General features: G+C 43.9%; 1 pseudogene; it reads right to left on the bottom strand.

The window, feature by feature from the left end:
- The window catches only part of LOC142028358 (protein ELYS-like), a 44301-nt pseudogene extending 20667 nt beyond the window's left edge, over positions 1-23634 (bottom strand).
- Between the last annotated feature and the right edge of the window lie 2164 nt (positions 23635-25798).

Here is a 25798-nt window from a genome sequence, read left to right as displayed (position 1 = left end):
AGGCTTATTGCTCTTTCTAAGGAACATCCAGGAAAGAAACTGCTTGCATTATTCTACACTAGGTATTTGAAAAAAACAGTAAAATCTCCATTTCACCAGCACAACTTCAGCACTGACAAAACATTTACAAAAACATGGCTAAGCATGTGTTCATCAGAATCACTTACTGGATAGTCTCCCTGTTACAAATGTATTACAGTTCATGCTTACCTAAACCCTCTGGAAGGAGACTGGATCGACAGAACCAGATGACCACTCGTGCATACAAAGAAAGGAGGCCAGTTACCACCTGCTTGTTTGTCAAGTCTGTAAAACCTGAAAAAAAGGCACGAGATGATTCTTGTTATCCAATTCCTTTCATTTTTACAAACCCCCTTTCATCATCCCAAATAGAAAGTATAAAAGTAACGTGGTAGACATCGCGGTCTTTGCATTTCTCACTCTGTGGCACCTTCTTATTTGAAGAAAAAAACCACATTCACCACCAAACCAAAAAAGCAACCCCTACAAAGAACCAGATTCACTAAAGCTTCAAAGAAAAAAAACCTAAAGCCGGAACTATTACATACACTCACGAATAAGACATTTGTTTTTCACGTAGCGGGGGATTTTTACCGTAGCAAAGGGATAGTCTTCTTTTCCCCTCAATATGCCAAGGACAAGTGATAACATAAAAAGCTACAGAAACTCAAGTAACTTACTTCACAAGTTACTCATTTGTGCTTCCTTTGTATTTTCTAGCAATTTGCAATACAACATTCGCATGCAATTATAAATTGCTAGCTAAGAATTAAAAGGAATCATTTGCAGCGCTACCACATCCGGTTGCTGGAATCTCCACCCAGCTGCTTACACAGCTTCTCGGTGAATGTAGCCTCCCCTACCCACTTGCATGAACTCCACAACCAACTGTTTCCCTGAAATCAACGCGTATTAAGTGGTAGTCCCAACTTCTCAGATTTCAGCCCCTTCTCCCAGCTAAATTTGGCTGTCTTCCAATCATCAAAACCAACAGAAGCTCATCTTTCCACACTTACAACTCAAGCATAATTCCAAATCTTAGTAAAACATACCAAAGATTTCATATATACGATTACAAACCTTTTTCAGTAAGCTCTTGTGCTTCTGTTAGAAAACAGGTTAAGACCGTGCTCAGGTTGCTCCAAAGCAACTGGCAGTGCTGAAGAGACTGTAACGTCTGCGGGTCAACAAAGTTGCGAGAGCCATCAAACAGCGGAACACCTTTTCAAGAATAAATATTACATCATTAGCCTTCAGAGCAATTTCAGAGTTTCAAAGTACGCTTAAAGAACCCCGTGCAGTACCATATACCGCCACGTTCCTGAATAAGCTCAATTAGAAAGAACCATTTTGTGTTGGCAGAATGACTACACTAGTACTCACATATTTGGTCAAACTCATCTTTTGCATAGATCACTTTCTTCCGTGTCCACTCAAGAACAAACTGTAAATTAGCAGCAGAACTTGGCTGCGCTTTAAAAAAAGAAAACAAAAAAGAAATGAATCGACAATTGCAAACTAGAAAAATATATAACGTAAGAACAACGTAAGAAGTATTACCTTCAGATGCCCAATGTTTAATGCATCCAGTCAGAAGTTCTAAAGAACCTGTCTGGACGGCAGCTGACAATACCGCTTCTAACTGCTCCTCCTAAACGTAACCGACAAAATAAACTGAGAATCTTACATGCTTTCAATATCTGAACCAGTAACAGCAAGCGTTTGTTTCTAACTGTACACTCATTCAGACATCACACAGTCCACTAGTACACACGCAGCTAATTCCACATTCCTTTTCTTAACTCTAGCCACAGGCTGCACTGCTTGTTGGTCTGAGAAACACGTTAAACTTTCCCTCTAACATTTCAACTTACTGAAGGCTGATTCTAACCTTTATTTGCATGCCTCTGCAGTATAGTCTCAGTTTACCGAGTTCCAATTAACTATTTCCAGTAACATCCTCTGCTAATACCCGTCACGCATTTTGCACGTAGAAGTTTGCCATCAGGAATGCGTGAAGGGGACAGAGCAAAGACAACGGTGCAACGCTTGCACGGAAACGGGGAAGCTAAGGGCAAGCAGCTTCCTAGACTCTGAAGACATGAAGCAGTTCAGACACCCAAAACTTTACCATTTTCTAAAATGACAGAAAAAGACGTGACACATTTAAATTCTAATAGGTTTAAATTGTAGGCTGCTCAAATACTGTATTATAATGCAGTGGTAATCCTTGAGAAGGATAATGCACAGCTATGCACAGACGTGCGATTATTAAGTAGCAGCTTATTTCAGCTGGTGGTGTGATTACTTCTTTCAGGTGAAATGACCCTTCACAAAATTTTACTTCTTTCTTTTTGTTTTTTTCTTTGTTTGTTTTTTTTTATGTGTTTTTTTTAAACACATTCAAAAGTAGCTTTCCCTTCTAGGCAAAATCATTACATTCAAAGCAATTTCTACACATTAGAATACACATATGATATGTCCATCTTTTTCTGAAAATGGGTTTCAGACAAGGAAACACACCAGATACTACTTACGGTGGCAAACAAAACTCCAAACCCAGCTTCTCGACCCTAATTCTGAAATTTGTCTTACTAACTTTCAAAAGAAATCCCTGCTCAAATGCATAACAAGTCTCTGAATGATATGGCCACAATTCAGCAAAGGTTATTAAAACACGTCTTGGTTGCCCAAGCTATTTCCAAACCGGAGCTGACATCAGAACATCCCATTTGAATGCAAGAGTCTACGCCAGGCTTGCAAAATAAGCAGTCTATGGGCTAGGGCAGCTTGCCAAGAAACTTCTTTTAGCTACCACACTGTGCAGAAGTGTTATTTGCCTTAACGCATTTCCACAAATCTGGTGAACAGTCCAGTAGACAGGAAGATGAGGGCAGCGAGAAGACCGCTCTCCCCTTCCTACTAATGGCTCCACTGTGTGACGACTAGCTAGCTAATCGTTTAGCTTAGATCCTGCCTGCGTGAAGAGGGGCTGTTCATCACAAAGGCTCCGTCTCTCATGAAACTCTTCAGATGAGAGAGAAAGGTTGGTGCACTGCAAGTGGAAAACCTGTGACGAGGCGGGGGGAGTCACTATGGTGGGACAAAGCAGAGAGAAGATAGTGGGTGTCAGGAGATAAAGGCGATTCAGGTGTTGCAGCAACAAGGGGGCAGGCTAAGCAGAGTAAATTGGGCTACGAGGCTACAGAGGTGAAGATCTGCTTTGAGAGGCTGCAGGAAAGCCTACTGATGAAGGGAAGATGAGGGGGAGCGGTGATGAAGTTGTCGGGCAGAGCTGACAAGAGTAATTGTTTACCACAGCCCAATTCCTTGGAAGCAAGCGATCACGTCTAGTGCAGCAAGCTGATGTTTGCAACAGCTCGCATCCGAGTGAGGCACCCCCATAGTCAGCTACTGCACTGAACGTAATGCTTTGAGAAACCGATGGGGTGAAGGTTGTTGTGAGGGAAAGATGCTTTATGTTGCGCATGACCAGCACTGCCTGCACGCTTCCTTGTGCGTATCTGTGGCACGGAATTAAGAGATGGGTCTCTCAACGCAGATCTCTTAGTGCTGCCCCCACTCAAACTCGGTAGTTTGGATTGAAGAATACTATAACTTCTGCTAACTCAAGTCAACACCTGCATTTCAGTGCAACTTGCGAATAATAGGAAAATCAGATTATCATGTCTTGTAGCCTCTACAGCCCTCTCAGACGAGATGGATGTATTTCCCCCTTGATTCCCTGATACGCACTCACCTGACTCAAACTGGATGGCTGGACATCAACGCGTCTTGGAGACAGCAAGCCAGCTACAAGACACCTGTTGTAGCTATCGTGAATGGTTTCACTTATAGAAGGACCACATTTCTTTAAAAATTTCAAGGCCTGAAACATTAATCAAAAACTACGGATTAAGACAGCAGTATTATTCAGTCACTAAGGTTCTGAATAATCGCTAAGAGAAATAAAAAAAAATGTTCACTTAAATTGTTAGAAAGCTTGCATCAGTAAGCACTACTACGTAGAGTCTTAAAGACGGCAGCCAAACTAACCGCTACGGTTTATAAAAAATATCCTGTAAAACAAAAGGTCAGCCCTTGCAATGCTTAATTAAGTATTCTCTAGCTTCTCTGTCAATACACAGACCTTTTTTTACCCTGAACACTGACACAAAATGTATTCTATATAAGCTAAAGCTAGCACACAACTTTAAATCACGCTTTGGAAGACCCTTTCTGTGCTTGTTTGTGCAGAAGTTGATTTATGTTGGAAACACTTAGCGAGCTGAAATTTAATTCAGAATTATTTGTCACAAGCTGTGCAGTGGCTTGGAAGTTTTAATTCGGCCAAGTGCGGGAGAAAAAAAAAATAATCGTTTCTTCTCAAACAGTTAAGTAATATTTCATTTTCTCCATTCTGCCCTCCTTTTTCAAGTTAATCAGGCATCAAAACCCTAACTCAAGACTATGGAGGCAGTTCCACTGATGGGTAATGCAGAAGTAACAGCTTTCCCCAACTTCCACAACAGTTTTGTTCCTGCTCCTACAGCAACGTTGTATTCCGCTCTAGACATTCAATCCCTCAGCGTGCTTCAACAGGAGACAGTGGTAGTTCTACAGTCCCAAGAGTGGACCTAAAATGTTACCATTTGCATAAAACTGGCAGGACACCATTGCAATCATGCATGTGGATGGGCAGGATGGGCATAAAATGGTCTCCGACCCTGAAAGCAGTGCAATAGAAAACATAGGAAAGGTTCATCTCTTGCCATTCTCAATAAAGATACAGTAAAAGATCACCTCCTTCTGGAAGCCGGTGCAAGTCATACGAACAACTCCGGAGCTCAGCAAGCACGTACCATCTGCAGAGACAATGAACGTTTGACAGCCTTCCATACTCTCGCACTTAGCTTATGACCACTTTACGTTTTGTAAATAGCAGTATCTGGAAAGCTGTAACTGAGTACCCATTTTCTTCATCAGATCACTTCCAAACTTATTTTTTTGAAAATAATTACTGCGTGTAGCAATTTTATCTCTAGTGCTATCAAGGTGCTCTGCTCTGAGCTTCAGTTCAACGTCATTTCATTTGATGACCATCACCCCTTCACAGGCTACATTACAAAAGCACCACAACCCAAAACTCAGCAGACTGTCAGATATGTGTCACAGTGTTAAACACCTTGTTAGTACAACGTAATCAAGGGTTGGGCTTGTGGGCGTTTGGGGCTTTTTGGTTTCGGATGGGGTTTGAGTGACAAACAATGAACAGGAGAACCAATAAATGGCATTTGACCTCACTTTAAGCTTCTCACTATCAAAAGCAGTGAAATACCTACCAAAATTGTAGGAGCTTGGATGAAAAAACTGCTCAGGTGGTGGACGAGAAAGAGGAACTCCCTGACTTAGACTCCGCTCGTGTACCAGAATATCCAAAATGGGGTTTGGAGAAGTCATGCTTATTACAGTATCCAGTGACCACAACGCAAAATAGGGGCAATCATGAAGGAGTTCTTCTGGCCTGAAAGCAAGCAAGTGCATAAGCTAAACACCGACTTCCAAATGATTGATTTGTAGGGATATTGAAAACAACTTAGTAAAAATATACCTTAGTGAATCTGGCATTTGAGCACGATACCAGCGATTAATGTCAAATACACCCAAGTAAGCAGATGGTTTTCCCTGACCACATGTATTCACTTGCCAGCTGAAGATTGATACACTGGTGTCAGGCGATATTACTGTAAAAGACAAGACATTGTTTCTTGTTTGTAGAAAATAACGCTATAGCTGATATGTTTAAAACACCACTTCCTATTTTGGCTTAATTCTGTTATATCACTCACAAAGCACAACACTCACTGAGAACAACAAAAAAAATTTACGGAATAGCAAACATCTCTGTGACAGGTTTCAGTCATACTGCCCCTTCTTCTGGTATCACTCAGCAGGCACTACTAATTTCCAGATCGGACTCAATTACAGGTTTTAAGAATAGCTCCTTTCCAGCACATTCAGAATGAACGAACACAATTATCACACAAAATAAATACAAAAAACCCAAACCCAACAAACGGGTAATTGGAACAAAGATTTTAACATAAAACATTCACAATGTTATACTCCAGTTCTCTCAATAAGTGGAATGGTTTGTCTTCTCTGGGGAGAACGCATTCTCCAGATGTAAGCAAAGGATGTGGTATATCATTTACCCTAGTAGAGTAAGGAAGAAGGCGACAGTTTGTTTGGCAAAAGGTTTCTCTGTTCTCTGCTGAATTCATCATTACGCTTAGGGATCCTCACACACTTTACTATGTTTCATTGTGAACATCTGTGCCGCTTCCGTTTTGTAGCTGCTGCAAGTGCCTTTGAAGATACCAATTATTTTCATAATTCAGAAGACAGCTTCTTTGCTAGCCTCAACCCACATCCAACAGCAGCTCATGTGTGCCTAGAACTTAACTCAAACAGATTCTGAATGAAAGCTAATTAGAAACCATCCGAGAAATTACAGGTATTTCTCCATGCCTCATGCTTCATAAAAAGGAGACAGAAAGGGGGTTTGTTGTTCTTATTTTGGTTTGGGGTTTTTTTTTCGGGTGTGGTGGAGTGGTGGTGTGTGTTTGTTTTTAACAAGCTTTTAGGAGGCACTCTCCTCAGAAACGTGACACAAGTGGAGAAAATCCAAAGGTGTTTTTGTTCGATTTTGACACACTGTTGATAGAGGATGGCATCACAAAAGAGATGCAAGTTGCCGCTTCAGGACTAAGTCAAAGATGATAAACAGAAGTAGCCTAGAAAGATCATGCAAGTGTCTTCTTTGTAAACATCATACATCAGTAAAGGCCAGTCAGAAGAGAGGGAAGGTGAATAATGCAGTCAAAACAAAGGGCCATGGAAGTTATCACTGCAGCAGGCTCAAAAATAGGGTCAGAACATAAGTGAATTTGTAAACCCAGAGAGGGACATTTAATTACTGCAAGATAATGAAAGACTTCGTAAGAGTTTTAACTGTGTATATGGACAAGGAAAGCTATTGCTTTAAGAACTTGCAGGTGTAGGAACCTATTAGATTTAGAGAGGAAGAAATGGACAGGCAGATCACAGAATCGTAGAGTTGCTTAGGTTGGAAAAGACCTTTATGTTCATTGAGCCCAACCCTAAAGCCAACTGCCAAGTCCACCACCAAACCACGTCCCTAAGCGCCACATCTCCCTGTCTTTTAAATACCTCCAGGGATGGCGACTCAACCCCGGGCAGCCTGTTCCAATGCTTTGTAACACAGTCAGTGAAGAAATTTTTCCTAATACCCAACCTGAACCTCCCCAGGCGCAACTTGAGGCCATTTCCTCTCGTCCTATCACTTGCTACCTGGGAGAAGAGACCAACACTACACCCCGCTACAGCCTCCTTTCAGGTACTTGGGGGGAGTGGTAAGGTCTCCCCTCAGCCTCCTTTTCTCCAGGCTAAACAACCCCAGTTCCCTCAGCCACCCCCGTAAGACTTGTTCTCCAGACCCTTCACCAGCTCTGTTGCCCTTCTTTGGATGCGCTCCAGCACCTCAATGTCTTTCTTGTAGCGAGGGGCCCAAAGCCAGGCAGCTTTCCAGCCACTCTTTCCCAAGCCTGTAGTGTTGCATGGGGTTCTTGTGACCCAAGAGCAGGACCTGGCATTTAGCCTTGATGAACTTCATACAGTTGGCCTTGGCCCATTGAGCCAGCCTGTCCAGATCCCTCCACAGAGCCTCTGTAGACCCTCAAGCAGATCAACACTCCCACCCAACTTGGTGTCATCTGCAAACTTACTGAGGGTGCACTCAATCCCCTCGTCCGGATCATTGACAGAGATATTAAACAGAACTGGCCCCAATACCGAGCCCTGGGGAACACCACTTGTGACCGGCCACCAGCTGGATGCAGATGCAGACATAGGTTGGAACAGGGAAAGAAAAATTCAGGTAACACTCCTAAGCAATGGGGAGCATCATCTTACTGTTCAAAGACGACAGCTGGAGGAATAGAACGACTGACAAGCTTCATGCAGGTGACCCCACCATACATCGCTATAGCATGTCAGCAAGCATAAAACACAACTTATTTTTTCCTTTAAAGAAGTCCCATATAACTTAAGCACCCATTTATTTTTTTTAAATAAGCCCAACAAGCTAGTCTGTAAAGGTATTCAAGACTCACAGACTGGGGTACAGAACAGCATTCATTGCTTAGATTCCAAAACTACTTATTTTAGAATAACCAAACAGGGACATTAGAACAAACCTGCATTAACGCTATCCTCTCCGTCGACACGTTTGGGAAGTTTTTCTACAGTCTGACAGCTAAGTAATTTAATATCGCTGGCCTGCCCGCTCAAGGGAAAGACTCCACCTGTGAGACCTAAGCTGTATCTTTCGACACAGTATTCCAGACCCTGGGGAAAAAATAAAAGGAGAGAGAAAAGGTCATTTTGAGATAAAAACATACATTATAGCTAAATGTGAAAGAATGTATATATGTATAATATAATATGCATATTGTACTGTATATTTCCCATGAGCTTATTTCTGATGGCAAATAGAAACTACATCTGACATGCAAGAGAATGAAGCGTCAAATAGTAACGGGCTTTGCACATTTTCAGAATTTAGCATTTCCCTCGCTAAAATTTGCTCTGCAGTATGCACAGTTCATTCTACTTTATCAAGTAACTTTGGAAATAACAGACATGTGCAGAGTAGACAGGAAAATCTGAACCATCTCTTTGAAAAACTAGCGCGAAGCCTAAGCAAAGAATCCCATTTTTATTACAGAAGGAATAATCACCAAACACAGTTTATAATAAAAGATGTCCTGAACAGGTCCACCGTGCCAAAAGACCCTTTTGTCAGATAAAGTACTACAACTCCATCAACCTCTTAGAGATGAATTTTAACCGCTAGAAATTTCAACTTTTATTCATCTGTGAAGAGCCAGTCCCCCCCCAAAGTTAGGGCTGAGGGGAAGGGAAAAAAGATATCAAACAATTCCTGCCGAAGACAACTTCTGAAGCAAAACAGCGTATTTTAAATTCTCCACTGGGGCAAGCAAATCTAAGTTAAGGAACTCCACTGCGTGGAAGATGTTAAATAATGACTTTATTGACCCGTAAAATCTGAAGACAGTTTTCAAATGAGATGCACTCGTCAGACTCTGATGTGGACGTGGGGGCTGCATACTCTATCCACCTGCAAGCATCATGCAGGACAAATGTCAAGGTGCGCTCCATGACCATGGCCGGATGCACTAGATTTCAAGCTTTCTTTCAAGCTTCTGTGAACTCTCTTCAACGAACAAGGGTCAACAGTAGATTCCTCCTCCTTTCCTCCAATTTGGCCTGGCAATTGGGAACAACTCTTAAATTTTCTGCCACGGAAGACGGACAAGAAACTTGACTCAGCCAGTCACGCAGGCAGACAGTCATGTAGTACTGACCAATCTGTGGCTACAGGGAAGTATTCCGACACTCCAAGTGTCCTCTGTAGAACACAGATCCTGTACTAATGCTTCTTCTGGGTTTGTTTCCGGGGGGTGGGAGTTGTTGGGGGGTTTTTTTGGCAGGAGGTGTTAGCAAGTCTTGGTATGAAGCTACATGTGTAAGTGGCTCATCTGGAAGCTAGCTGAAGAACCTGACTTTTCCCCCCAGAGGTCCAGCTGTTTTGTTCTCTCTTCAACTACCTTGTGAGATTGGTTCCTGTTTCAACCTTGCACAACGCTCATCACAGGAACGCAGGAACAGCAGGGGAGTAAAATATCTCAAAGGCAGAGACTGGTGCCTGACACCTCTTAGAAGCCTGTGAATGTATTACTGGTTGCACTGTCTGTAGAGGGTTAAAAGTCTCACACTAGCGACACCACAGCTTTCTCAGGTCACAAACGCAAACCACATTATTTAATCACTTTGTGTGCTTTTTTTTAAAACCGGAAATTTTAGCAGACCCATTTTTCAAAGCTGCTGAAACATTTCAACCCTCTGAGGTGAAATCTGACACTCGTCACACCTTTTTCAGGAAAAGAAGATGACCAAGGCAAAGCATTGCCAAATAGTAAAAGGTCCCCCATTTTAACATTAAAGCGTTGAGACAGAACAAAGTAGCCACGCGAGGAATGGATATCGACGACTGGGTTTTCTTCCAAAGCAGCACACAGTACAAGGTCTTTGCCACTGCTAAGACTGTAGCTACAAATAACTTTTAAAAGAGGATAAAGCAAAGCAGAAGTTCAAAAGTGAAACTGGAGAACGATTAAAGCATCTTTCTCCTGTCGACCTGCCAAAGTGCTTAGAGCACTACAAGAGATGCAGCAGCATAAAACATGCCCAAGAAGACTCAGCAAAAGATTGGGGTTTCAGTCACCTCTGAATTTTGATGGTAAAAATCACCCCTGACAACTTCACTGATACTCACATAGACAAAATCACTATTTTCATCTTTTCACATACGTGCACGCCTTACCTCATACATGACTTGTCCTGGGGCCAAGCGTTTTCTGTCACCAAATGCTAACTGCAACAGATGTAAACTCACGACGTCACCTTCACTGAAAAAGGTAGAAATTAGGACATTTGATTACAAAGCTGCTTTAGAGGCCTTGTTATCATTTTATTAGATCTAGACTGATGTTTTCTTGCTGAAAAGAAAAACACCACTTCCCAAACCATCAGATAACTGGTCACGTGCAGCCGCTACAACACAAAGGAGGACATTTGGACACTAACAGCTTCAGGGGCAAATGCTAACCATACAATTTGAAAGCTTTAATATGTTGTACGGACTACAAATTGTTGCTTTAAAGTCAAACTTAAAAAGACTGCCACACTGTGAACGGCTGAGCTGATTAAATAGCTTGCTGATGCTGAAAGAGAGAGATCTTTCTCCCCTTCCCTTCCCTTCCCACCAAAGTTCCAGCCCCTCTCTTGCATACACACGCTGCACCCTTCCACATACTGATTCGGGTCATTAGCCCAGCAGGAAACCATTGACTTTGCTGCTCAACAGGGATCGGTCTCTGCCAGGTGAGCTGGCCTGGCTCACAAAGGCTCCAAAGACCGCGCAAGTTGGCACAAGGTAATCCGCAATACTGTCACCTCCCTCCTTTAGGGGCAGCCGGCTGTCATATTGGCACGTTTAGCGCTCGAGATCTGCAGCCCCAACTACTTTGAATGGTATTTTCATACCATGGTGCAAGTACCAAACAAATCGTGAAGCAGTCCTCAAGAAACAAAGGAAATCGTGTAAGAATGCAAGCACAAAGATACAGCCACTGTTGCTTTGCCTTCTTTCAGAAGGTAGGCACTAGTAGGTCCCTCTTCACATCTGTTAAATCCTGTAAAAATTGCAGTGTAAGCTTAACACCTTCCACACCTGAGAGAATCTCCTGCACGGCTACATAAACAAAACAAAGATACATGTATCAACGGTATGTGAACAAAGATACAAAAAAATTTAAATGCATTCAGTGGCTTATAGTAACTTTTAATTCACCTTTCTTGTGTAGACTGAACAGCCCACAAGTAGCAACAATTGCGAGGATCATTCTCAGGCTCCTGAAAAGTAACAGCATAGACAGGAATCCTTCCTCCTTCAAGCTGAGAGTGGTGCCTACGTGGTTGGGAAAAAAAAAAAAAAAAAAAAAAGAAAGAAAAAATGAAAAAAAAAAAAGGAAAAGGGGAAAAGAGAGAAAAATAAAAACCTGTGAGCCTACGATGAGCCCTAACTGTTTGTAGAAGGGTAGAAGCATCTTCTGAGAAAAAAGCTTATCCTTCCATGCTTATCCCCAAAGTACAGAAGGTCACACTTCCATCTCAGACAAGTGAGTCAGGGAAGCGACTACTTTTTATGCAGCAGTCAAGAGCTGAGGAAATTACTGTCCATCAAATGCAATAACCTGGGTTTATATCCTCCTCTGCCTAGGGAGGAAGAACATAAATGATTACTTCACCTGCCAGGCAAAAGATTGTTCCTCCTGTTCCAGCCGACTTCAATATTGAACTTAAAATGCAGCCTACCTTCTGAACAAATTTAAGACAGGGCCAAACACAAGTACTTTCTCATTTCTTTACTCGGATGCTACGTAAAGCATTTTTCCTCCAGACTTCTGAACCTTACGTGTACCTTCACAATCTATTCTTGCCACCCAGTTAGTCCTCCACTGTCTATTTATGCATCCAACAGTTTCTGGTGAGTCACTGCAGGTTTGCTTAAGCCAATCCCTATCTGAATTTGGTCACATATTTCACGTGTGATTGCCCTTTGGCAGATATAAAATCGTCTCTTAATTTTTCTATTGCTTATAGATTTACATGCCCCTTATCCTCATCTCCAAGTGTTCCAAGCAAATTTTCATTCACACGCAACGTTGCCTTGGAATGGGTCAGTCCCCTATTTTGGACAAGGCTGACATGTAGGAAAGAATATCTTTTCAGGCACGGATCAGCTATTGATTTTTCGTGTCTCACTAGTTTCATCCTGGGCGCTTTAAAGAATATTATCCCCAAACCCACATTATTAACATACGTAAGCTTCTCAATGTATGCCCTAATTGCAGTAGCTGGTTCTGAAAAATCATTCCTAAAATCTGGTTCATCAAAACACACACGTTTCCTGGCTTCACTGAACACTACTGATCGGACAAAGCGTCTTAGAAAAATGAGCTCCATCGCATCCTAAACTGCTTGACGTAACCCCAAGAAGCATGCTTTCCACAATCCCTCGAGCCACAGGCACAAGAAGGAAAACAATCCTAGTCCACTGGGGAGAAGGCGGTCTACTTAATCCATGTATGACTTTTAATAGTTATTTCAGAAGAGGATTTCTAAACATCCCAAGATTATACCCAAAATTTCACTCCCTAAAATGTTCTCTTTCATGAACATGCTTCCGTAAGCAAACAATTGAGACCCCTGCACCTCCGGGCATGGCCAGCTGTAAAGGCCTACTTACTCCCTCTTCAAAGTTTTCATATTCCACAGTGACAGGCAGCCATCTGAAAAACCCACAACAAGCTGATTGCTTCTGCTTATGTAGTACAGGGTTGATATTGCTGTTCCTGAAGGATTTTGTAGTTGAAAGCAGAGATGTCTCCCTTCTCTGGTCACAGCTTCTCTTCTTTGTGGAACTTCAGCAGGAATTCTAGTGACAACTTCTAGACCTACACACACAAAACCACGCCATGAGTTAATGTGTCAGGCCATTTAGGCTGCATGTTGAACACTGACGTGACAACACGTCTCATCCAATTCTACCGTCCGGGGCAAAATACCCATTTATGCAACGCTTTCTTTTGTATGTTTCCAAAGAACAGAAGAACTCTCTGATCGGACAGGTATTCTCACTCGTAAATAAAAACCAGGTAAGAGCGTAACCTTCGTAGACAAATTCTTCCTGGGCTCTATAAATCACGCGTTTGGGCCTCACGATGAAGCTGGCTGAAGCGACACCAACTCCTGAAGCCACTCTTGTAATAGCCAAAACAGCGTATGCAACCCAAATATGCAAATTAGAGATTTCAGTCATCCAAATGCACGATTTTTGACAAGTCGGATTCATTTTAACAAGCAAGCCTAAAATTTGCCCCAAGTCAACTCACAGAAGCAGAAGAACATTCCCAAGAAATAGGGCGCCTCTGACACAACTTCCTCTCAGGCAGCTGCACTGACTCACGTGGTAAAATTCCTACACCTCACTGGCAAGCATCATAGTGACGTACGGATCTTGGTGGCAGGGGGGCATTTATAACATTAGAAGGAGTATTAAGCCACTCCCATTTTTAATCAGGTCGGGACTATACCAAGGCAAACCGCCATCTGTAACCAGCAGTCAGAAATGCCTGCACACTAGTGTCTTCCAAGTGGGATGCATGTTGTTTATACACAAGTTTTCCTACTCTCAAATTCAAGTTTAAAAACTGCAGGCTTACCCGATGCTTGTATTTCATTCTGACTGCAAGAGAAATCATCCAAACAAAGGTCCACCAGAAGTAGGTGACCAACATCTGTAGCCACTGCTGCCACTCCAAAGAGCCATCGCAGACTCTGATGTAGGTGCCGAGTGCTCACGCTGGGTCCTCCGTGATTAGTTATGGGTTCTATAGCAGTTACCTACAGGAAAACTGCAAGCTAGCATTTAAGCTGTTTGACAAGCTGAACAGAAATCATTCAAAAGTGAAGCCGGAATTAGCACATCAGAAACAAGAAAGTAAATGCAGAGGACCATAAGACTTAAAAGCAAAGCATTGTTTCCAGTTATATCAAGAAAAAACCAATATAGTCAATCTTGATGTTCTATTAACTTGCACTGATTCTTGTTTACATTAAGATAATGAGACTAGGGGACATTACATCATTGGACTTCCTGGGTTACAGAAGACAGAAAAAAATGAGTAACATTCCACCAGCCTCTCCCATCTACACAAACACAATATTCAATAAGCAGCGATTCAAGGACTGCAGGTTGAAAGTCAATCGTTCAACAATCCGTCAGGTAACTCCCTAACGGCTCTTCTTTCCTATCCTAAGTCAACATAAAAATCTGTTCTGCTCTAAAGCCACCCGCTTGCTAGTCTGAGATTCAGGGGAATGTGTCTAAGTCATTTACAGCACAACTATGGAAGTTTCAGATATTTTAAAGACAGTATTTCTAACATACATAGAAATCAAGCATTTCGGAAATGTATGTTACAGACACTGGGAACAGCGGGGGTTTTTTTCCTTTTTCACTCTGGCCAATAAAAGATAGTTCTCAATGCCTTTTTGTGGCAGTGGAGAATTAGGTAACTATGTGCTCTACCATAAACCCAGAAAACTTGTTTTACAATCAGTAAGCTCAAAAGATAACGGTACCGTTAAGCCCAAGAGTTTGCACCAAGGCTCTCTTGACTGGATACTCTGAAGTGGCAGTCTGCACTAATGCAAGATAGAAAAAATACCGCCTACAAAGAGACGCTCCAAAGCTTCTCCTGAAACAGGATTACGCAGCACCTGACAACGCAAAAGCTTCGTTCCTCCGATTAAAGTGTACGTACCCTTCCTGGGAGAACAACTGCTTTAACCACTCTCGATATTCCAAGGTCGTACAGACAGAGAACACTTCCCTCTGCTTCTTCCAACCCAACCAGCAGTCCCGTTCTCTTCTGCCAGGAAAAATCCTTTACCACACGAATGGTGGGAGGCTGTTTCTTTACTCCACGGAAACGGTAAGCAGAGCGCCGCTCTCCCGTCACAGAGCTCACTACCTCCAGTTGAGGACCACACGCCAGCCATGCCAAGCCATTTCTCCCTGTAAGAGAAAAGAAAGCTGACTAAAGCAAATTTCCAATACAAGACTGAAAACAACTGGAAAATCACAGCCACTGCCCCTTTCCTTCACTAAAAGTACCCAAAAGGGAAGACCGACTTCCCTAGTTGTGGTCAATTATTCAAAATCACCCATGGAGATCCTCCAGCACTACCTCTTAATATTAACAACCTTATTATTTTGCATTTCTACTTGTCATTCCCGCACTGAAGGATTTGGACTGCTTGGGATGAAGATGACAACATATTGATCTAGAGACTTCATCCCATATTCGGCTTGTTTTGGCTAGAAATCGTCTAAATACATACGGGAATACGAGACTTAAAGCACACTTCAAAGATAACAAATCTAAACCAATTCATTTCTAGTTTATTAATTTTACTTGACACACGCCTACTTGGGGCAGGGATTTGGACGGCAGCAAGAAATTATCGTCAAATGGGCACTGCATGAGTACATCTGATCTTTTACACGGGCTGACGACAGAAAGAATTTAACACATTTTGTTTCACTGAACAAACTCGGAGGAAGTATTAACTCAATTACTGCACTTTCAGTCAGGTAGATGGATTCCACCTGGTCTAACAGAGCCTAGACAACCAGGTAGGCACCCAGCTAGCTCTACTTGCGGATCACCTAGAAAGTCAACTACCTAATCTGCTTAGCCACTTTCAGCAGCTCTCCCTGGGTACTCATCTGCACCCTGTTAAATACGTTGGAAATATGGCTGCAGCGCTTAACAGTGTTATCCTCTTCCTTTGCTGTTTGTATTCAGACTAGGAAAAGAAAAAGCGGGGGGGGGGGGGGCGGCGGGAGGGGGGTGCCTCTGTAACGTTGTAGAAGAACTAGTTCCGCATGTGGTGTTATGATGGTCATAGAGCTTGAGCTGGTACAAATAAATAGGGCCCAAAACAACACTATCACTTTTTTGAAAACTGCCTTTTATTTAATTAACAATTGAGTGACCACAACATTGAGGAAGGCCCGCTGACTCAGCATGCTTAACTAAATTATTTTAATAGCACAAGACTGGTGAAGGTTGCTGTAATTTCAAAGTTTAACTATACTAGTTTTAAGGTTTTAATATTAGCATTTTTAATAGTTAAAACTTCCTTCCTGTTCTCTCGAAACCTGATGCATCTTAACAACAGCACCAGCCTGACACAGTCGATACTGTGACCCTGTGCTTCAGGTAACCTCCAGGCAATAAGAACTTCAGACCGAGACCAAATTTAAAGGAGAACGCTCACCTCCAGAAAACTTCCCGCTCAGCACAGAACCTAGGGGTTTCTCATCTTCCCCAAGTGCCTCAGTAGTCACCTCTGGAAACTGCAGCAGACTGCTCGTTACCTGAGCTGATAGGTCTCGCATTCTTCACTGTAAATAAAGAAAAAAATGCAAAAACAGACTCATGTCAGCCATAACTGAGATTTGCTTTTTGAGATTGACAGAAGTTTCATCAGTATGCCGCAAGTAATCTCCTAGACAGCTCCTGTAGCTCTTTTCCTTCAAAAAATGGCACTCGGGACAGTTTTTGATCTCACAGCAGAGCAAAAGGAGAATCCTTTTACTTTTCTAATGCCTATGAGATCACCAACAAAAAGCGACACAGGGGTATTGATAAGGTCAATAACAGGAAAAAAAACAATACACCGAGTTCAAGCCTACTCAGATATGCGAGTCTGTAGTAAGATGCAATCCGAGAAAAAGCGTATTTCAATTAGCGCTGCAGTAAAAGGTATGAGTTTCCATTAGTCCTTGCTCTTGATTTTGTACCTCATTATTTATTGCCAGTTGTCTTCTAGTAGATTTCAGGCATCGTTTGTGTCTTGTTCACTTCTTGTGTGTTTATTTTGAACTTTAAGGAATACTAAGTTCTTAACTACCTTCACTCTCAAACTCTTCCAGAAAATGTACCGTTGATGTTTCCGCATGACAAGCGATACAGACTTTCATAGCTCATCAGTTGGAAAGTAGTTTTCCATACACTTATCACCTGAACATAACACAGCACCTTAAAACACGGATTCTTTTCTACACTTAAATCCCCATTTTCCTTATTCCAGTCCTTTCCTTCCTATTGCCAGTCCTTATCACATCTCTGCACTATTGTACAAAAACTTTGAGGCCTTTCAGTTTCCACACCTCTATCGGTGCTCCACAGACAGTTCACGTTTCACTATGTCAAGATAGATTTTTTTGGGGGACGGGGGACGGGGGACGGGGACTTAAAAGCTCAGGTGACTTACAAGATTGAATAGGAGGCTAAATAAGAGATATTCCACACACGTGGAAATACAAACTACTTCAGCTCACTACGTTTTGCAAGTTCTATGGGTTATTGAAAAAGCCTCCGGAAGACAAGACAGGTTCAAGCATCTCTTCAAATAGCACTGCTTTCTCCATGGAGTCTCAGAAGGAAGATATTCTACGTAGCTCGCTATTCCTGGGCGTTACACATGCTGACCAACTCGGGCATCAAACAGAACCCTTACCCTATGCCACAAACCAGTACAGCCAGCCACTTCAATGGGCACACAAAGCCCATTGCATTAACTGTAGCACACATGTTCTCCCGCAAGCAAAGTTTTATGGTTGCTTCTTCCAGCGTGCACTAATAACCTATTTTCCTTACGGCATAGGAGGTTACAGCTAGTTCTGAAGACCAGACTCTGGGAGCAACACAAAGTTATTAAAGGGAAACGCTTATAAATAATACCATTTACACAGATTGTACTTCTGTGGAGAAAGGTTATGCTCTAAAGCCTGGGCATTGGAATCTACTATATTTCAGGTCACAGGCACTCTACCTGAGAACATGTTCCAGTATCTTCTGCCAGCATGAAAACAACGAGCGCGTGAAACACAGGCAGTGTAAGCCAGGGTCCCGCACTAAGCGCAAGTCAACCTTCGGAAAAAAAGGTTGCCGATGGCAAAGCCAGTATTGCAGGACGCTGCTGCAGCTGGCCAGCCTGACCGCCCTGCCAGCATTCACAACTAGCACAGGTCAAGTTCCAAGTGGGACAACTCATTTGCAGTAGTTTTCTCGCGTTTGCTTTTTGGTACTTGTCATCCTTTCACAGGGACAGCGGGATGAACTTTTGCACTGCATCCAGGGGCTCCAGACAGTAAAAAGCCCCACAGTTTGACCAGCCTTCCGGCTCAGTTTAATTGTAATGATTTAATCCATATGTTTTATGAGTAACCCATAATACCAAATACAAATACAGATCTATTGGGTTGGTGAATAGCATCTCTCAAAGGCCTTCAACGTCCAGCTGTTTTGACAGGTGCCTTCAGCAATACCGTGATGCTGAATAAGAAAGGAGGAATGACCAGAGAAGATTATCACGGGAAGAAATTTCAGAAGAGGAAGAACAAGAGTCACCCTGCGTCACCCTGCCTTTGCCACTGCCTACCTGGACAGGCCAAGAGCACAGAACTTGGCGTGGCCAAATTGCACATCACATTTTAAGATACTCTACTGGGGAGAGTTGAGCGTAAAAACAAACCACTCGCCACCCCAAACTCCCCACCAAATCAGAAAGAATTCTTCTCTGGTGGAAAGCTCACACCTTGACACAGTGTACTCCTGCCTACAGTACACAACAAATGTGCTTATCAGGCCCATACCACCGCTAAGAACCATCAAGTACGTAACACTCCCACGCCCGGACCATTCATGGAACTTTAAATTTAATTCCGCTGCAGTTATTAACTGCATAGAAAAGCACGTGAAAATGCTAGACCATCAGGCATGCCCAGGTTTCTGCCAGTACGCCAATGGCCGTTTGAAACATTTTGTTCCTAGACATCTGGCTTGGTAATATGGAACTAGGAAAATAAACTCCACAATAAAGCCTGAACTGTATATACAGTGACCTGGCTATCAGGATGTTTTACTTGCATCATTCTGCTAAGTTGAACCAAGGATTACTGGCAAATCCACACAGTGGGAAAATAGTTAGATAGAACTAGGTTAAAGGCGTGAAGCCTCTCCTTTAAGAGAGATATCCAACACTAACTGCATTTCTGCTCTCTTTGAAAACAACAACTACAGTCACATTCCTCCTTCTGTCTGGTAGAAAACAGATCAGTGTAAAATGCCACAGGCCTACTCCATGTTCAGGAGGAAGCCAGAATCCAACCTCCCCGCTGTATGCTACACCAAAGTGGTCTGTGCACAAGTTGCCAAAATTACCGTTCTTCTTCACCCTTGCTACTTATGACCTCTAAACACCATGAACTGTTTCCAAAGAAAGGAACATGCCACAAGTCATAGACTGATGACAGATTTCTGGATTAAAAATCCCCAGGGGGAAAAAAAAAAAAAAAAAAAGAGAAATTACATGTTCAAGTGGAATCACATACAGCCAAGTCAGAGTTCTGTGATGTCAGTTCTGACTGACGGTAGTCCAGGAAAATCAAAGGCCAACAATGTTACAGGCTTACTGAAGAAAAAGCTAAAAATACGCTCAGTCGCAGCTGAAGACACGGTTTCACAAAACACGTTGCCTTCACTGCCGCTGGAAGAGAGGCCTTGCTGCCGCCTCCCATCTCTCCATCTGCTCCTTTGTTCTACTGCTGTATTCCTGCGGCTTACCTTGCACTGACTTGAGCACTTTTTAGAGCACTTTACGAGCCAGGTTAACTGCCTAAGCAGATGGGAAACGAACCCAGAAAAGTAGATAGTTTTCCACCAGCTTAGAGAGTTAAACTGGCTGGCAGAGAGAACTAGCAAGCATGAAAGTTGGCACAAGGAAGGAGGCAGGACAGTGCGTTGGGAAGAAGGAGAGGGAATTCGTCCGTCTCCATTTTGTGGCAGTAAGCCGTTACGCTAGCTCATACACGTGTGAAACTACACACGCAGTTTGCAAGGAGAGCTGCAGAACCCTTTCCTTTTAGAAAGGACACCACCCGAGACACAGTCAGTCAACTTTTAACTCCCTCGTGCGCGTAGAGACTCACTGTCTCACTGAGAAAGGCTGCAGCTGACAGGCGTCATTCTTTCATTCAGCCAGATGTGGAAGCTAAAGCGATTTCAGGGAAGTGCTACCTGGTGATCAGAGAACGGACAACAGCGTGCGACACGATTCAGGTCACATTTTCCAAGGAAACAGGACACAGAGTGGGAAGAAGCCAAAGAAGAAGAAATGGAAGAAAAACTAAGTCCTTTTGAGAAACCAGCATCCACTTTGTTGAATAACAGCTAAAGATGACAATGACAGAATTTTTTGAATTATTATTAACGACTGGTTCAATGACATTTTCCCCAGAAAAGCAGGAGGCAGCTCACAAGCGCTGGAGGAGCAGTGGATGGAAAAGACACTTTCTGCACCTTAGTAGTCGGGTTCAGTGAATTTGCGCTTTGCCATATTTTACTCCAGCCGAAAGAGGATTTAGTGAGTGAGTTAGCAGGTGACTTTGTGAGTACCACCGGGTCATTTCTTTCCCACTTAGGCAGAAACACCCCCCCCGCCCCGATGCTTTAGGCAACCACCCTACATTTCATCCAAAGCCTAAGTTCTAGTCTAAAAAGCCACTAGCATAACAGAGACGGTCTGTATCGGAACTCCACAGCCAGGCTTATTTCACTCAAGCGCAGCCTACAGATTCTCTTGCAGAGTTTGTGCGGATGCTCCACAAGCCCAAACCTACAGCAGAAGGCAAGGAGAAGGAAGAATTTCAGCTCTCTAGCCCAACAACCCCCAACAGCTAAGACCATAGATTTGACTTCCCTTCAAAGGAAAACACAAACAAAACCAACACAGCTCAGAATTTGACACTGGAGCCAGTTTACCCAGCCACCTCCTATGGTTATTCTCTAACACGACCATACTTTCATTCAAGAGTCGCAGCCCCTGTCTAACGTGGCTAAGCGAGCAAAAGTTCCTAAAGTCCCTTCTGAACTTACGCTCTTTTTACATTGCTTGGCGTACCTGGACAGACAGACATAGGCGCTAAGTGTCTCAGCACAGAACACACGCGCAGCCTTCCTAAGAGAGGGAGACAGCAGCTGACATTTCCAGCATACCACACCGGTGTGCCATCGCCCCGGTGCCTGCCCCTCCCAGCACAAATTCTAGAATCACAGAATCACAAGGAAGAGAACTTCCAGAAGTTCTCTTCTGGAAGCAGGCGGCCTTCCAGAATCACTGGAGGTCATCTGGTCCAAGCCCCTGCTCAAGCAGGCTCACCTAGAGCAGCCTGCCCAGCACCACGTCCAGACGGCTTCTGAGTATCCAGCTCTGAAACGTACTTGGACAAACAGCAACCTGACAAGCTGAACCGCAAAAACATTGGCAACACGTGCAACAGGCCCAGGCTTTTGGTGACTCTCTCCTACCAATTTAAGTATTCTCTCCACCACACAGGTGAAAAAATACCACACCAGCAAAGGCTTGTCACCATTACTTCTCTAAAACTGTATCCAACAGCTTGCTGGGGAGAAGACTCAAAACTAATAGAAGCCCGATTAAGTTCATTTCACCGTCTTAAAAAAGCACACCCCGGGCAAATCAATGCAGGAAAACGAGCCGATGCAGTAAGTGGATGAGGAGCTGTCCTCAGCAGAACAGGGTCCTGTCCTGTGTGCCCAAACACCTGTGACAGCTGCCAGCCAAGACTGATGCCATCATCCAGACCGATGGGCCTAAGGCGGCACTTGAACTACCATGTTTAGCCGTACACCCTACACGGGGTTCAGCATTCCCGACAGAATTCAGCCCCTGAATGTCCCCTAGTTTTACCAAACACCATCAGCAAGCAATTACTAGAGCTGAAAGACTGACTCCACGCTTCCTTCTATTGGCAGAAGCTCCAGACCTCGAGTCAGGAAGAAATCAAGCACTTTTGTTTAAGTCAGCAACTTTGCTGCGTGATGCAGTCTTCATGCAAAAATCAAGAGACCCCCACAAAACGCGCGGGATTCCTGTAAAGCTCTGCTCTCCCCATTAAACCCAGCCCTCTTCCCGCAATCGATCGCCGCTCTATGCAGAGAGCCGATTTCCCAGCTCCTCTGTTTGGCAGTTACCCATGTTGAAGCAATAAAATGGTTCGTGAGAAGCAGCTGGGAGGGGAGCAGCGTATGGCCTTTCAGTGAAGGTGTGCCTTGAACGACTTATTCATCAAGTCACCATCAGGCCCCTTCTTTCCCAGAGCAGCCCGTCATGCACTCCTTGGCTCTCACGCACCGCCACAGCCTCCTACTGAAATGCTTCTGGCTGGCTAAATAAGTCATGTGAACATTGGTTGCTTTCAGAAACATGCCCAAAACTAAAAGGGGGGGGAGGGGGTGTTGGGTTTTGGGGGTTTGTTTGGGGGGGGTTTGGTTTGTTTTTTGGGTTTTTTTCAGAAAGTGCAAAGAACACATCTGCCCCAAGTTCTAGGGTGTTCATCTCATGACTGGTTTTAAAGGGAAAACCTCTGGTTCTGCCTGTCAAGGACTTTGAAGTGACCCAAGCCTGAGCTGCTTTGACACGGCTCGGTACATTCACTGGCACCTTTTATTTCAGTCATGATTTCTCACAACTACAAAATGAAACCAAGAAACCGTAAGGTACTTAGAAGTAGACAGAATATGCTGTTATCTGAGCTCATGAGAGATTTGCTATTATGTTGTGGACCCGTAACCCAGGGCTACGTTATTGCCAGTTTACCCAGGCTGAAAAGCCCCTGGAGGGTCTCATCGGGGCACTGTTGGCACAGAAGTGTGTGAGCAACGAGTCTTAAAGATGACAAGAAGGGGAAAACATCAGAAGCAGAAGAGCAGAGGTTAAGGTATCTGCCCGCGATGCCCATTACTGGGAAACTCGCCTGAGCCACTGCAGTGTGCTGGTGCTCCCACTCCTTCTGGGCTTCCTCCAGCCAGGACTCCCACGTCGCCTGCGTGCTCCAGATCTGCCACTTGTTCTCAGCCAGCAAAAACCACACCTCTTGTGAACAGCAAGACAGCTTTAACCAGGGTACCTACGTGTAAAATATCAAGCCCCGTGAGAGACGAGGACCAGCAGCGAGGAAGCCATGCAGTGGGAGGCGGTCTGGCCTCTTGCAGAGCAAGCCCTTCCAACCCAAACCTCCTGGGGACCGTACGGCACGTGGGGACACAAACCCACCTCGCTGCGGAACAGCCGAGATGTTTGTTGCTGCTGTCAGCATCCTGAACTGGAAATGAAAGCTGCCATCTTCCTTGTCCTCGTCTAACCAGAAGGTGATCAACAAAACACGGTGCCCAGAGCGTGCACAGGAGCCAACCCCCGCGAATCCTCCTCAGCTCCATTCCCACCGTACTTCTTCGGTGTTACAGATTACCAAAAATGCCTCCTGAGAATGTTCTGGGAAGTCAAAATCTGCTTGCTATTCATAGCTGTATTTATGCTGAAATACGTACGTGTTCCATCGGCTATTGGTCGCCCTGTGCTCCCGAGCCCAGCCAGTCTGCACAACAGTTTGTTATTTGCAGCCTGCGGTTGGTTCTCTTAGAAGCTTCCCACTGGGACTGGCATTTACCACGGCTTTGTTCCTGACCCGTTTTGTCCTTTTAAATATGAAAATACATAAAAGACAAAAAAGAAGCTGTTACCCAGACAATCCCAGCAAACGACAACGTTTCCAATCAAACGTGACTTTTGGTTTGGTTTTGTTTTGTTCTTTTCCCTGTTCGGAAATATCCCATGTAGCTCTGGAACTTCACAAGCGAAAAAGTCTCACAGCCACTTTGCTCCTTGGGTGGAAACATCTGATGCCCTCTCCTGTACCGCTACCAGCAATCACAGCCCGGTTTGGTTTTGCCCCTGCCAGCCCACGAAAACCCTTCTCTTCTCCAGCTAACCCTAACTTGCAGCAATGGAGCCATAGCCGCTCTGCCTCTAGTATGCAGGGCAATATGGGATGGGGTACTTCAAAACCACACCTCACCCACTGTAAGTGTGGGTACGGCAGGTAGGCAGGCAAAGGACAACTCCAGCTGCCCCTGCACGGAGCTGGCTCAGGCGTGGGGAGTTTGTTGGTCTGCGTTCATATCGGCACATGAAAGCAGTTCAGCTCTCTGCAGGACTGAACTGCTGCTGGAGACATTAAATCTTCTGCTCCTGACACCTGCGAACAGCCAGGCTGCTGCGGCTACAAGGTCACCGAGCCATCACCCGCTTTGGGATAACGGACTGGGGTGTAAGTGCCTGACCTCTTTTTATGGGAGAGGGAATAAGAAGGCATTAGTGCTGGAGTCCAGCAAAAGCCTGCCTGAAAGGACTGCAAAGAGAGCGGTTTTCAGTCCTGAGGCCCAGGAAGCGCAGGAGGAGAGCAAAGGGGAGCAGAGAGGGAACCTTCTCCTCCAGAAGGAGCTGACGGACTGGGAAAGTGGCCGGGAAAGCAAGCTGCTCCTGGGCAGGAAGGAATAGCTCTGTGTGGCACTATCGCTGGGATCTGGGATTGGGAAGCAGAGACGACAAATGCCTGGCAGCAGGCATCACTTCTATGTTCTACGTTTCAACCACGGTTGGGCTGTGGGACCCCAAACTACAGCTTAGTTTTAGAGGTGCTGTGTTACTGGGAAAGAAAGGGCAGGAAAGAAGCTCAATTAAGTCACACATATGAGGGAGACCTGGAATCCTCAGGAAATACAGTTACCTCTGTCGTACAACTTACCTGTAAAAACACATGCCGTTCGTTAATAAGGGTAAAGAACAAGCTCTTCATGTGCCGCCCCTGCCTATGGACAGATTCACCCTTTCTTCCTTCTGAGCTGTCAGTCCCGTTGAACTGGTATCTTCTGTCATTTTGCCCAGCACCTGACCGCAATGTGCACCAAGACCAGAAAGGGAAAACTTATGAAAGCGTACCTGTCAGCATATCGTAAGGTTGACAAAGTTTCTTCGTAACAGATGTCTGCTGGACTCAACGGCCGCAATCTCTAAGCATATGAAAAGTATTAACTGACATTAGATTTTGAAGGAGGGTTTTTAAAATAGTTTTAAACGCTACCAAAAACCAGACAGGGATTAACGTGGAAAGATAGACCATTAAGTCCCCAAATATAAAAGGAGAACCCAGGTGTCTTAGCAATCTGGCCATAAATTAACTCTTTCTAACACTTGTGCCAGAAGAGAAATGAGACAGAAAGAAAGATGAGAAGATAGAGGTGGGTTTTGCAAAAATTAATACTGAAGGCGCTCGAATCCTGCTAACTCTGCCTTAATGCTAGCACCAACGCAAAAAAAAAAAAAAAAAAAAAGGCGCAAAACCACTTTGATGGTCTTTGTACAAGTAGCAATTGAAGAATCTGTCCTTCAATTTGTTCAAAACATCTTTGATGAATTATGCAAGCTAGCATTTGAAGAAACCCAGGTAAGCTGTTTTGAGAGTATCAGCATTTACAGTCAACCTTTTCACATGTGCACATTTTCTGTTCGTATTCTTCCACCTTTCATTTAATTGCACTTCCTTTAAAAA

This window comes from Buteo buteo, unplaced genomic scaffold (genome assembly GCF_964188355.1).
Source record: "Buteo buteo unplaced genomic scaffold, bButBut1.hap1.1 HAP1_SCAFFOLD_275, whole genome shotgun sequence".
NCBI lineage: Eukaryota > Metazoa > Chordata > Aves > Accipitriformes > Accipitridae > Buteo > Buteo buteo.
The sequence above is the reverse complement of the archived record's forward strand: the minus strand, read 5'-3'. Positions and strand labels throughout refer to the sequence as shown.